Source organism: Haliotis rufescens, unplaced genomic scaffold (genome assembly GCF_023055435.1).
Source record: "Haliotis rufescens isolate VD_foot unplaced genomic scaffold, xgHalRufe1.0.p SCAF_1, whole genome shotgun sequence".
NCBI lineage: Eukaryota > Metazoa > Mollusca > Gastropoda > Lepetellida > Haliotidae > Haliotis > Haliotis rufescens.
Window position 1 is genome coordinate 52,240,765 of NW_025963779.1, and position 15,917 is coordinate 52,256,681.

Below are 15,917 nucleotides of genomic sequence, written 5' to 3' on the forward strand. Positions count from 1 at the left end.
CATGGTACGACCCGAAATATGTACAGGGCGTGAAATCATTTATATCATTGAATTTTCTGTCCCTCTTGGCACTAATGTGATTGACAAGATTGAGGACAAACATGGCAAATATGCGGACCTCACTTTCGAAATGTCACGCTTGCATCCCAAGTACCAAGTTGTCCGACTCCCCATTGTTCCCGTGCCTTAGGTTTGGTACCTACCAATCTGTTGACTGACATTTGGAGGGTACCCGGGTATGCGACCAGGAATACACGTACAGTCCTTCTGACAATTAAGGCAGTGCAGAAGGCTGCAGTGTTGGGGAGTCCTCACATTCTCCGAAAAGTTAAGGGAGTCTTCACATTTTCCGAAAAGGCTTTTCTCTCACAAGAAATTGACAAGCCGTGATGAATTGAGGTTACTGTTTAAATTGGCGTTGACCCCCAACTCATTCACTCATCGCGATAACAGTTTCAATATTTTTAATCTGAAGCTACGACTTCAAAAGGTTATTAAGTAGGGATTGAACAACAATTCAATAATACCACGGCTTGTTAATTTTGGGGAATTTATTCCTAAAGTGCCACATGTCATAGAAGAGCTAATATTCTAACAGATCAGGGATCTTAATCGGAGCGACTCAGGCATCAAACCTTCGACCAGGACATCCAGGCCTGGCTAAAAGATTCACGTCATAGTTAATAACGTAGCCTCTGGTCTCTTGGCCCCGCAACGACATCAAGCAATGTGCCAGAGATGCACCATAAGTCGAGATTATTGCCTTCACAACTGCATTAAAATCAGTTTAGTTGGTCACTCCCAGGTTTTAGGCGTTATTCTAGTGCTCATAGGAACCAAATGTTGCTAGGAGACAACGTATACTAATCGTCAAGAGCATCCGCAAATCTTGTAAAAGTCAAAGATTCAAAAGGCCAAAATGACACATGTCAAGAACTAATGAAATATTACATCCTTCTCCACATTGTCTGTAACACGACAGAGCCATAACCTGTATACTCCACAAATCAATAGAAACAAAATGTGGAGATTATAGGTATTCAAATAAAGAGCTGTCAGTTCTCGCCTTTGTGAACTTGATCTTATATGTTATCACACACACACACACACACACACACACACACACACACACACACACACACACACACACACACACACACACACACACACACACCTGGAGAGGGGACCATCCCTGGATCATGCGCGTGAACAACTAAGAGCTTCTGTGGAGCTGAGGCGCTCTCATCACAGGATGTTAAGAGCACATCAAACAGATTCTGATGTTACAGACGTTAAATTAGAGGAAGACGTAACTGGCTTCAAAACGTCTTTCCTTCACTTGGCGGGGATGAGTATATATCAGGCACATTGAATGAAAAACATTAAACCTGAGCATGTGTTTGATGTGATTTGAAGAACGACTTTTCTAATGGAATGTCAGTGTAAATCCTCCATACACACGGGATAAGCTTGGATGTGGTACTGAGAAATCCAGATAAGGCTACCGTATTAACAAGATGTACGTCTCCGTAGCAGACTAAGTACCCATAAATTATTTTGTTTGTGTCTGCGAAACCCACCTGCCAAACATGTTAGTGACACGAGGGTCAAGTCAACTGAATCACTATGCTTGTTGTAGGATCCGACTAACGGGATCGGGTGGTCAGGCGTGGCTTGGTTGGTGCATGTCATCGTATCCCTATTGCGTGGATCGATTCTCATGATGTCAATCACTGAACTATCGGGTCCAGACTCGAATATTTACAAAACGCGTTATAATGCTGGAATATTGCTAGTGTGGCGTAAAACAACAAACAAACAAACACTGCAACGCAACATTTGTAATAACGAATTACCCAAGAACATTCAGCTGGTGACGCGTTGATTTTCATGGACAAGACAGTCCGATGGCTCTGCTTAGCGATCGTTCTCACGATAAATCTTACTACAGGACATACCAACAACATTGATCTTACGTACGATTAGTTTTTTGATCAGTATTAAAACCAGTTTTGTCGCTTTGTCGCTTTTATCTGCGTCCGATCAGTATCACGATCGATTTAGCAATCACTCTCACCAACAGTCTTACGAATAGCTTGAGTCTCAAATCATTCTTTACCATCAGTCACATGAAAGTGTATGACAAGTTTGATCGAAATATGAGAAACATATTGTGTGCATGGTTCGAGTTAACAAGGTAGTTCTGGAGACTTGAACAGAGCCATATTTAATGTAACATTATTATATGACAATTGAAGCACAGGCGCCACATCGGCACACATTAGGATTGATTCAGTGTATTGAATCAGTTACACTTTTAGTACACGTTTTAAAAACAACTTAAATTGATCAGGCATCATTTTGCCATCGATCCAATATTCCCACTCTCTGAAAAGAATACCATCTTAATTACATGATTTTTTACCGGTCATTTGTACAAAGGCAAGAAAGGGAAAAGAAATATGCTCTTAATGCCAAGAAGCTGATCGATGTCCTTTGAGATAGAGACGTTTGTCACGTTGCGTGTTAGGTTTCATGCATTAAACGTGTGAAACGGAATTGTCAAGAATTCGTTTATATGATTTAGGTATCGAAACAGATGATACTGTTCAATGACCGCAAAGAAGGTCCGTGGGGATTTGTGTCAATCTAACTAGGCAATTTTATCCATGGTTTGCTCAATATCGCTTAATATTTTATCGATCAGACCACTGGAGTACACGGTAACTCCATCATGAGGAATGTGATTTAAGATAGGGCTCAGTTCTTTAACTTTTTTACACATATTTCTGTCTTTCAAAATCTCACTTCATTAAGTGAAGAAAACATATTATAATAAATGATGACAATATTAATGCTGACGTATTATAAAGCACGTCAATAAGGACTTTTTTTTATAAAAACGAGTCCATTTCTGTGACAGACTTGCGAATGATGCCATGGTCTTTCTATGTGAGCTGTTGGTCAACAAAGCCATGAAGGACTAGTACAAATGAATGAAGAGATGATACAATATGTATACTTGAGCTGGTTAAGGTGGGACAAATTGTATAAAACATCGTCCATTGGTTTCGGAACCATAACTGTGTAGCCAATTTGTTCTTTAATCAGCATCGCGATTATTAAAGAAGTGCTCTCTTCTCATGTATTGTTATCTTTCGCCATCAGGCGATTGCGTGACTCAGATGTGTTGGGATGGTTAGACTGTAAGTTACCAATGCGATCCAGTTATTCTCCAATGTGATAATAAAAGAAAATGTATATGATCGTATAAGGCACGAAGGCCATAGAAGTTGCTCAATCAAGGCGTCATCTGAGTCTTGATTTGGACTATCACTTCAAATAACTTGCAAGTTTCTTGACATTGAATAGGGTATTACACATATAGGCGTCGGTGTGGCAGCGAACAACTACCCATGGTATTTTACGACGTCGTTGCTAACATTTTGAAAGTGATCGCGATTATGATTTGTAAGTAATTATTCCCTTCTGTGCCGTCAGGCAGGACCTGATGATAACGTTTTTGAAGTTAACACGAAAACATTGAGAATATCAAAACCAGCAAATATACGTATATGAGACAAATATTTGTCTTTGTTTGGTTGCTATTGATCTGTTATTTCACATAACATTGTACAAACCCTATTGAGGCATTAAGTTTCTAATGCCTATACAAGAAAGCATGTTTCTAATTACCGAATACATTTCTTCGATCCCAATATGGGGACAATGTGTAAAGCAACACTTCGTGTCCCCTACCGTTTTATTGCTGAAAACAGGCTAAAAGCTTGGTCAAGCTTCACTCGATCCCGAAACCGAGGACTTTTGTGACACGCGCTTTGTGCAAGCTTAGCTGCCAAAGTTATTGGTCACGAAAAAGCACTTTGCAGAGTCGAACCAAATCATACTGACACTTATTGTTGTAAATACCGTGGCAAGATTACTGTCGCATAAATAGAAACTGATTTCTCTGAAGTTGATAGTGTATATTAAATGTCATGTGAAATAACAGAAAATAACTGTGTATAAACATGTATGACGAAGGAAGACTGAAAAAGAACATGGTTAACCCCTATTTCAGAGAGTTAGTGAGAGGATGGGGTATTTTCGCCATATTCTACAAAACAGTATCAATATCCCTGCATACCTCCAGTTTCGGATTCAGACATTCTCCCTAGGTGTGGAATCGAACCGAGTTACGCTACTCTGTTTTGGAGCAGGCATTCCGATTTGTGAATCCTCTCAACACCTGAATTAATGTAAATACATAGATGTTTGAAATGGAGCCTTCTTACTGCTATTGGATTTTGTTTTTAAAGAAACGACGTAAATAGCATTTCACACAAAAGTTAACCCAACGGTACATTCGATCGCTGTTACAATAATGATATGACAACTGGATTAAACAGACAATAATCTCAAAAGGCTACGAACTCCAGAACTTTTGACGTCTTGATGGCGGATATGAATCGCCATTTACGTGCTTTATGTTTACTCTAAGTAAAGCATCAGTACAGTAATAAACAGGTCATTCTCTGTGACACTCGTGCCTGTCACGGCAAACCCATAAGAGTTAATAATGCATACCAGAGGATCTGACCATGATAGCTACATGTTACCAGCGACAGTAGCCGGTCAAGTCAATATGATTGTATAAGTACTGAACTCTACTAACCTATCCAAAATATTGTTATCAGATAATGAACAATGACATACAGCTGACATCAGAAACATTTTTGAGAATATATATTTTTATACAATATTGCTAGCAACAAAGTTGTTTGCACAAAAATACGTCTTATATGCTATACCTTCATATATTATATTTACTACTAAATAATGATATCGCATTGCACACATGGAACAGCCAAATGAAAATATATACATGAACGTGATTTTTTAATTACAATAAAACCACGAATTATATGGTATAATTAAGACCAATTAAGTCCAGTGACCTAAATATATTTACCATGTTCAAATGTAAAAGTAGTAAACTTTGAAACTCACGTCAGCCGTGAAGGCAGTGTGACAATGGTGCGTATGACTCCGCTGTCGTCGCTTCCCTAGAATGTTGTCATCGATGCAGCAGAGTGAGTGATACAATTCGTGCCACAACCTACGTAAAGTAGACACACGATGCCAAGACGCCTCTTTACGCTAGCCACATTAACATACCCGACTGGCAGCCACTCGCTGGATCCTGTAAGTGTATTGCTCCTGTGTCGTCACTTGGTATCATTCACAACTTCTCAGATCAATACACCAGCTTGTTTTACGAGCGACGATCCACGGGAGAAGTGTAACTACCTCATCGCTTCCCAAGCCCACTTACAGAGTGGAGTGATCGTGGTTTCAACTATTTACTTGGTGGCATAAGATTGTAATCTAACACTGACATCTGATGTGATAAGGTATGCGTTTCAAATCTGCATTGAATTATAGCTCCTGGATTGGATGGAAAATGAACATATGACAGAGCGTTAAACTAGTACAGTGTGTTTTGTATTTTCAATACAGGCAATGATATCTCGGTCGTAGGAGTGTTTTATGTGATTATATATACCTCTGACCTATGAGATTATCATGATACCAAACCAATCAGTGTTGGTTGTGAAATAAGATGAGGGTCGCCATGTCAGACCACTCCCACGTGTGACAGCTATTAGGCATCACGCCCATATGCTTCTTCCGGAGGAAACAGTGTTTCCTATACCACATTGCTAAACGTAATTTTTACCTAGGTTTTTATTGTTGGACTTAAGACTAGATTCATTTTACTACAGGCATTCCCAGAACCAATTTGTCCAAATTGATGTCAGCGACACGAAAATATACACGATTACAAACGAAATTACGATTACGAATATCCATACAGTCCGGGACCCCTTTCTCTGGAAACCTCGGTTTTTGGAAATTAAACGTCAGGAAAATCTACACATATTTAAATTATATAGCTCCTTAATAATGTTTCGCTAATCTGCAAGTGTGTTATAATAGAGATACCGTTCGGACCAATTTATATATATTTTGAAAATACGATAACCTTATTTCTTGAACTATACTCTTCAAAACAAGAAACGCAATAGGGATATTTTTGGCCATAAAAGCAAAGTTAGCGGACCATGAGGTGCAAAATGAAGAAGTTTAATGTGTTATAGCGTCAGTAACAAATTTCCCGTATCAAAATGATCATAAGCAAACCGCATGCAAACCATTAGTCGGGAAACACGTACGATTCGGAAAAAAACGGACCCAGTGCATTAACAAAAGGGCCATTGAGCTGCACGCACTGCACGTGCAACAGCACTATGAACGTTATAAAAGTGCAGGGTTTGTGATTACCAGGCATCTGCGTCAATCGAGCAGTAACAGTTCAACAACATGCCAAGGTTAACAGGAGTGCAAAGAAATTAAACAACGTCAAAGACCGCTTGCAGGCAGCTGTGGCCAGGGTTTTCAATGTAGCGCCAAGAACCATCACAAGGCTATGGGATCAAATTCAACAGCATGGGTCAACACGTGATCGGCTTAGGTCGGGACGACCAAGGGTAATCACCCCGCCCAAGATCGCTACATCCGACTGAAAGAACGACCACAGCCACCTCAACCGCATCCCAAATACCCGGACTGCGCGGAATCTCCGACCAAACCGTACGAAACCTTTTAAGAGCAGGTCTGCGAGCAAGCCGTCCTGTTCGACGCGTCATAATGAGTCGACAACATCGTCAACAACGACTGCATTGGTGTCGTCAACACAGGGTATGGCCTCAACTAAGATGGCTCAGCGACGAATCAAGATTTCTCCTCCGTTGAGGGGATGGAAGACGTCGGGGAGATGGTTATGCGCGAAACTGCGTACAAGAAGTGGACAGGTTTGGGGGTAGCGTTATGATGTGGCTATCTCTCATCATGGCAGGACTGGTTTGGTCCATATCCAGGGCAATCTTATGGCTCAACGATACATCAACGAAAGTCTCCTACCACATGCCCTCCCAATTGCAGCCAACGGCAACGATGTATTCCAGCAGGACAACGCTCGACCGCATACAGCACGGATCACAAGATCCTGTCTACACAACAACCTCGTTGATGTTCTCCCCTGGCCCTCCAGATCCCCGGATTTGAATCCGATAGAGCACCTGTGGGATGAATTGGATACTCGTTATTGATGGTAGCTGACCTTCACCTTGGACCTTTCCTATGTACCGATAACTGAGATGACTACAATCACCAAGTGTTTTCTCCACAACATTTTGCCACTATACCTTGTACGGTCCCTCGTAAAAATGTGTTTGCCTACCTCACACAAATCTGGCTTTGCGTTTCCTTTTTTGAAGAATATATATGTGAATCTATTCCTATGCTTGCAGGCTGCATTTGCATCAAATACACAACCAGGAAGTCTATTTCTGCAGGCCTCAGAATGAACATTTGGGTACCGTGAGGTCAACAAGTATTTCCAACTCTAAGGGCTAACTCGAGCAGCCTTCGGTGCATGATGTTAACTTTAGGGGATGACGCTGATTGCCTCTGTTAAGAGGTGGGCAGCGGTGTTCGAGGGGAAGATTTAGCCTCGACGATGATCCAAGATCAGGAAAATAGATGATATTATTATGTTTTTCACCCGCGAGGGCCCAAACCTCGCACAACCAATATAATAAGCATGTCTCACGAGAGAGCAGAGAACAGGAGTTGAAGCATGAACAAAGGCATCGCAACGATTTCAGCACGCTGGGTTCCAAGGCTTCTGACACTTGATCATTAATGCACCAGGTGCAACATCTCTCGTGAGAATTTACGTCGTTGTGAAGCAGAATCATCTGATTTTGTTTAGCTGTTTGTAGCCATGGATGAATCTTGAGCGTACCATTATCAGCCAGAGACTAAACAGCAGACAAAGCAGTGGAAACATCTAACGTCACCTCATCCGAGCAAACTCTGTTCCATCAGCTGGCAAGGTGATGATGGTTTCTAAAGAATTCCTACTGGTGGACTACCATGTATCGCTAATATCATGCTAATCTTCTTAAATGCCGTGGAAAACTCTTTGAAGGTGTGTTACTCGACCACTATAAATATACCTATGCACAAATATGTTGTCACCGTGGCTGCAAAGCATGGCTGTAGCTTTGAACTCTTTGTATTAACCACATTCCAAGCTTGAAGAAGAACTGTCTGGCAAGCTTTATGTTAATAATGATGGCGTCATTTCTGCTGTGAAAGACGTTGTACACCACCAGGGTGAAGTCTACCCCATCATCGTTGGCAGAAGTGTGAGGGCCTCGGAGGGGATTATGTTGAACAAGCAGCGCAGTAAATCAGTTCAGACCTCTTCAGCCATCCTCGTAAATGTGGCATCAACAAAATCAAGTAATATCCTTGTTCTTGTAGATAATTCAAAACACGTTTACGCTTTAGATGGAATATATATTCGTATCTCTCTAATAAGAAAAGAAATACGATATAAATATAATGGAAGTACAAAATTCTAGAGCCTAAATAATAACTAATGTTGAGCTTCTTTTGCTTTCGAATTCATATTCAGTATTGTTTAATTCTGGTAATATCATGTCTTGACCATATGAAAAAGATATATTGTACACTTGATTAAGAGCAATGCTTAAAACATCAGGTCAGTCATTGCAATATTTCATATACATTTCAAACAAAGTATATACACTGAACAACAAAAGTTCCTGTGACATTGAATAAGAGTTAATGCAAAGTTATGTTTTTTCACTAAATCTGAAACAATTTCGGTTTGCAACAGATCAAAGACTCCTGTAAGTGTTCATATGGTTTAATTTGCCATACTGACTTCAGAAAATGCGTGATTTCATAAAAAAAACCATGAACATGCCAAAATGTCAATTTACAAATCAATAGCGTGTGTGTCCACCTCTGGTTGCGATGCAAACAACACATCTTCGTATCATGGAATGGACCAGGCGTCGCACAACTTCCTGTGGGATATGTGTCCATATCAGTTGGAGCATGTTTCGAAGTTCCTGGGGTGCCTGTGGAACACGTGGTTGACGTCGAAGACGCCGATCCATCTCATCCCTCATGTGCTCGATTGGTGAGAGATCAGGGGAGCGAGCCGGCCAGGGGATAATATTCACGTTTTTTTGTTGAAGAGAATCCCGAACAAGTCGAGCAATATGAGACCGGGCGTTGTCATGTTGAAAGGTAATGCCTGGGCCATGACGACGCTAAAACGGTAGAACAACAGGGCCGATGATCTCGTCGCGGTAGCGCTGTCCATTGAGATTTCCCTCTACCACTATCAAACGGGTCATCTGTCTTGCTGTAATCCCACCCCATACCATAACGCTGCCGCCCCCGAACCGATCTTCTTCCATGACACAATGATTGACGTAACGTTCACCTCGACGTCGGTACACTCGAATCCGTCCATCGCTGTGGCTGAGGTGAAGACGAGACTCGTCAGTGAATATAACTTGTCCCCACTGCATGGCCGTCCAGCGTAGACGCTGTCTGCACCACTGTAGACGTGATTGGCAGACTGAGTGGTTTCCTGTCAAAATGGGACGTCTGGTGGGTTTTCTGGCGACAATCACTGCACATCTGAGGCGGCGACGTACGGTTGGTGAAGATATTCGTCGAAGGCCAGGGATTCTACTTGCAGTCACTGTTGCTGGCTGGAATCGATTTCGTAGGTGTGTTGTTCGAATCCAGTTGACTTGTCGATTATTGGTTACGCGTGGCCTGCCACTCCGAGGATGGTCTCTGACTGCATTCGCCTGTTGCCAACGTTGCCATAAACACCAAATGGTGTTTCTGTGGACGTTAACTTGTCTTGGAACATCACGTTGACCCGATCCCGCTTCAGGCATACCAACTGCTCGCAGACGCTCATTTTCGGACATGCGTGGCATTTCGTAATGTTGAATAATTGCGTAATTTTGTTGTTTTTCTGAGTGGTTGTTGTCCGCACGATGCTAAACAATGTATATGGAATCCCGTTAACGCACATGTTTTATACCCATTCTTGGGTACTAGTGAAATGCATGGGGCTTGCATAAAAGTCAACTTTTGCATGGAGTGCATGCTTTTCTGCAGCAGTTTTGTGACTTGATTTCATACATGTACTACAATGTTGAAAACCAAACTTTACTTGTTTGAAAAATACACTAAAGTATTGGTGTCACAGGAACTATTGTTGTTTAGTATATTTCCTTGATCAAACAGGTTGTGTATTAAACAGTTTTTCTCCAACTTGCATATTATATCATTATTTTAAAAAAGATCGTTTTCTATTACATACATTATCAGGATATCATTTTACGCTATCATATTATGCTAGGATCATTACTGTATCGTTCATGCAAACATGTTTTGTTGCGGGGTTGGTTCCGTCTGAGGATATTCAGTGCGACGACAATACATATTTATCTACATGAGATATTCATTCCGTATTTATTGTGAAAACAGATAAGGTTGAACTAAATAGCTCCTGATATGTATTGGATGCACAATTTCAATCTCGTTCCGCGTAAATGTATCCTTTCGAGAATACATCCCATGCATTTAAGGTGCTGGAAGGATTATAAGGGCAAAAATATTCCGTTAATTACTCAATGGCGCACTAATGGTGATATTAGCATCAAACATAATACGTTTACATGAAGATGAATAGAGAAGTTTTTCAAACAAAACAAATCCGATATTCGGCAAGAATTCATTCCCCATTTTGCTGAGAGAGATAAATATATACATCATCCTTGATACAGGTTTCCAAGTTTCCTGCCGCCTCGCTAATTTTACAGAGGTTTGTGATGAATTATTTCGTAAGCACGTGTAATTTTTCGTTACCTCAATTACGGGAATCACAAGTATTTCATTTGTGCCTGACTGTGTACCTGCTAAAGCTGTCGAGCACCGTTATGGACCTTACAACTATTGCCGTGTCCGTTGTATGGTATTTTTCAATGTTCATGAATTGCCATGATATTTTATTTCGAAGTTTATTCACATTCTGCCACATAACTGCTCGGGGGTCTTTTTCGAGCTAATTGTCATTTCCATTCCTTATGTTCCACACATGATGGATTGTTAAATACACTGTTTTGACATGAGAATATTTCAACCAGAGTCGTACATTTCGTATTGCTCCAATCCGTCGCCAATAGATTTGAATATAATCGAATATATATATATATATATATATATATATATATATATATATATATATATATATATATAATTTGAAGTCATTAAATTTCTGACACAGGAAGCCGCGCCACAAGCAATAAACGACTCGTGTAATCAACGTTATTAATCGAACGTCATCTTAGACAGCACAGACATAATGACCTTCATCACGAGGAGGTTTTTCACTACGTGTAACTTGAGAACGTACCAAATCGTTCGTGAAGATTATCTGTCTGTTCAAACACATGACCTTCATATTATAGGCTTTAAACATGTCGTTGTTTGATAGGCATTACTTTGAAGTTGACGGATGACAAAGTAGACACAATTTATGGATAACAACTTCTTTAATACTGTAAAAAGCGACATTTCGGTATAGATCCTTAATTATACCTTTGTCAAGCAAGACTGGATATTCCTGCTTGTAGGTTTCTCGTACCTGATTTTGATACACCATCGTTATGATAGACAACGGGTGTTTCAAGAGCTGATGTATGTTTGTTTGTTATTAAACGTAGAAATTAGCAACGTTCCAGCTTTATGACGCCGCCTGTCTGAACGAGAAAAAGTAGTGGTTAATATCATGAGCAAGGATCAATGCCATCGGGGTACGATGATTACACACAGTCAAATAGGTCACAAAATCGGATCACCCGACGTATTAAATCTCGTTTTGCGATGAGCATTAGGTTGTTAGTGAACTTTTCTAACCGGTTATCCCCATGAAATCCCCATCTGAAGCATGATCGTAAGACGACCCGTTTCAGTGCAATTCAAACCAAGAAGATGTTTTGCGACGACATGAAATGCTTCATAGTTATAATCAAACAACGATGTAAAGACATAGAATGACAAACCTGGCATTACAAAATCACCAATTCTTCTTTCCTTGATGTTTATTCATCTTATAAATCACTACTCGAACCAGAAAAAAAATATCTGTCTACTTTAGCATGTGAAAGAGATCTTGTTAGAGCTCTATGTAAATTCCGTTGTTTAAGCCATAAACTTAATGTCCAGAAAACTCGTTTTAATACAACCACAGAGTCATCGTTAAGTTTATGTATGAAATGTAACCGCTATGAAATAGAAATTGAATACCAATTTTTTTGTGAATTTGTCCTTTTCATAAAAGTAGTAGCGAAAATTTAATTCCAAAATGGTACTATGTGCAACCATCTGTTAAAAAATGTATCAGTATTCTATCTGCCAGAAATGATTCTGTTATTAAAAACCTGCCAATATATTTAAAAAGACATTTACCTATGTAAATACAAATGTAAAAAATATAATTGTTTGTTGTAAGAAAATTTGTGCATGTGCATAGCATATATTATTTCTGTAAATGAACTCTGTGTCATTCATTCATGAATAACATTCTACTTCTTCTTCTTCTTCATTATAATAGACAAAGGATGTTTCAAATACTGATGTATGTTTGTTTTGTTATTAAACGTAGAAATTAGCAACGTTCCAGCTTTATGACGCCGCCTGTCTGAGCCAGACAAATAAGTGGTTGATATTATGAGCAAGGATCAATGCCATCGGGGTACGATGATTACACACAGTCAAATAGGTCACAAAATCGGATCACCCGACGTATGAATTCTCGTCTTACGACCCCCATTAGGTTGTTAGTGAACTTTTCTAACCGGTTATACCCACGAAATCCCCATCAGAAACATGATTGTAAGACGACCCGTTTAAGTGCAATTCAAACCAAGAAGATGTTTTGTCTTTGTTCCCTTGAAAACGAACATCATTTCTCAGGAGTTTAATATACCAGAGAACTGAATCATTCTGGTGATTTAAAAATAAATTGTAAGGCTCGGATAGCAAGAAATCCTTAGTATGGTCTTTAGGAACAGAATGTCATTAACTGTTAGACAACTTTTCCCTGTCTCGGTCAAACAAAACCTAACTGCTATTTATATGTGTTCGCTGTATCTTTCGAATGAATCAGAACTTGATGTCCGATATCTTCCTAGTCAAGATGTGAACTTGAGTGATGCAGCTAAGGTGGTGAACCGTTCTGCTTCCAGGTTGATACATGTGGCATATAATATCTAAGAACATTTTAAGAGAAATCGTTTTTCCCTCAACCGTACGTAGTTGGCAACACATTTCACTGACAATAGATCAATAAGGGAAGTAGATTAATATGGGAAGAGGTGTAACTCCTTGACTAATTCAAAGATGCCCTCAAAGCAGAACGTTTGAATTCTTTCATTGATTTTGTTATTAAGTCATCTTACTGATCGTTCAGCAAATGTGTAACATTTGACTACATAACCTGAAGGGAAAATCCTTATTGAAGTGCAAATGATAAAAAAACCTGAGGAGGCCATACCAGAGTTATAGATGTGTGCCAATAAAAAAACTTACACTGACAAGTAATTACATTTGATAGTGTGCATACATTTACAATGACATCCACCAGAACCTACACGTTGAACTACTGGTTCTGCTTCATCTCTTGCAAAGAATTTATAATAACATTGCAAATGGATGACAAGAAACCTTAAATTATACGAATGATAAACCCTTTCGGAAGGGTTTTATTGCTGGAATATTGCTAAACGCGGTGTAAAACCACACTCACTCAATCACTCACCTTTCGGAAGATCAGATGAGTAGGGTATTGGACACATATTATGATGTCCCCACATAGATGTGAAGATATAGTAGCGAACGTCTTGTAGAAGGGGTGACTATGAATAGTCTCATTTGAAACACGAAGATCAAGAACAATGATTGATACGGCCCGATTGTTGGACGTGCTAGCCAGTATCTGAGATGCCCTAAACATTTGCTCGTCCAGAAATGTCCAAGTGTTCAATGTATTCGAGTAGTTAAAACGTCTGCAACAAGGATTCTTTAATCGCTCAATGAAACAGGGGGACTAAACACAAGTTAGTTTGCAGTATTACCAAATTTGTTTCAAGAGTATTATGCATGTCAGTGTAGACGGTAATGATTTTCCTAACAACACAAGCATACTGTTTCACACAACCCAGAAAGTTTAGACCTTGTTCGGCATGGAACACGGTCTCCCCAAGGTCTGACACACACGCTCAAGTGAGCAGACGTAAACAGCCTATAGTGGAAGCAAGAGGTTTGAGTTTACACCTTGCATATATTGTGCCATGTTGTGTTATGCTATATGCCACATTGACATTACATTGCCAAAGGAGGAATAAGATGAATACACCATCGGAAAGTGAGTATGAATGAATCATACTGTCATTTATGTAAAAAGAAGACATTACGTCAGCGGATCCGATTATGTCACCTCCAGAGAAACAGGAGGTATTTGTGATGATGTTCACATCGCTAATTGTCAAGGACGCTAATCGCAATAGGGTCCATGGTGGGAATTACTTTATTAATACTGACAACACTTCTTGCATACTCAATTCCATTCTGGTTACTCAAAATAACTTTTCATTAACTCTTTACGTTTACACACACACACACTAACACACACACACACAGACACACACACGCACACGCACACGCACACACGCGCGCACACACACACACATACACACACACTTATATATGTATATATGTATTATATATATATATTCACTCACACACACAGTGAGAGAGGATCAACTATTCCTTATCTTTTCTGCTAAAACCCTTTGGGAACCATTCTTTGAGATCAGTCTTGGGGAATCTTTATCTCTGTCTATTTCAGCCTTGACACTACTGACGTTCAGGAGTACATGGTACAAGCAATGATAAAATTAATGACCCTGTTAAAATCATCCAAACTCAGAGTACCGCAGTTCTAACCTCTCGGTGCAATAATAAGTTCCACCTTCCCCGCTAAACCAGGAATCGGACGCAATGCCACGCAGCCTTTGACCAAAACGATAGTCAATCAATAGGCAATCAATAAGTGTGACGAGATGGACTGACTTCTGTGGTGTGTGCATTGTACAGAGATTATCTTAGCCTTCCTGTCTGTATTCTCACAAATATGTTCTAATTCGGTTTACGAGCACCATTATGCATTGATCAGTCAGATATTTATGATATAATGAGTTGTGAAGGATGACTGTTTGGAGCAGGCCTGAGCGAAAATAATCCCTGCGGTGACGTTGGTAAGTTTAGAGGGGGACATAACCGTTTTGATATCCATCGATATATCTTCTTCAAATGGGTATTCGAGAAACCAAAATGGTGTTAATGTACGATAGGGGCATTTAGTGACGTACGTGTACACAAGAACAATATATATAGATAAACTCAGATTTTTTTTCCATTTGAAACTAAAATAGTAAATTTATAAAAAAAACTATAGGGTTATTTATGAAGACCCCTACGTACATGTACTATTCCTATGAACACCGGTCCATCTATAGTTATAAAATCATGGCGTATGATACAATGGATGTTATACCAGGTACAATTGGGATGGAAATACATTTCCGTGACTGTGTCAGGCTATTTTGAAACGTTCGTGTTTGTAACATTGTCTTCATGGGATGGTAAAATTACCTACGGGGAAGGCATCAAGTGAATATGAGCAGGTTCATCGGAAACGTAACCGCAAAGACAGTTCAAAAATCCGGTTTCTCTGGAGGCTTTAACAATATCTTTTGGTTCATTAGATTCTTTGCCTCTTAGCTGGCCTAAGCAAATACATCGCTTTGAATATTGTGCTATTACCACAGCAAAACGGATTTAATGGATGGTTCTTTTGTAATATTTAATGGAGAATATTGATT

The 15,917-nt window shown here is 39.7% G+C and overlaps 1 protein-coding gene across 2 annotated transcripts in view; it reads right to left on the bottom strand.

The window, feature by feature from the left end:
• LOC124131335 (FMRFamide peptide receptor frpr-18-like) overlaps positions 1-15,917 on the bottom strand; it is a 145,701-nt gene that overhangs the window by 29,157 nt on the left and 100,627 nt on the right. The window contains exon 1 of one of the 2 annotated variants that reach the window (XM_046494548.2): positions 5,011-5,434. The exons of the other annotated variant lie outside the window; for it this stretch is intronic. The gene's annotated coding sequence lies outside the window, so the exon portion shown is untranslated. Of the gene's footprint in view, positions 1-5,010; positions 5,435-15,917 lie in introns of those variants that run through there. 2 annotated transcript variants of the gene reach the window in all.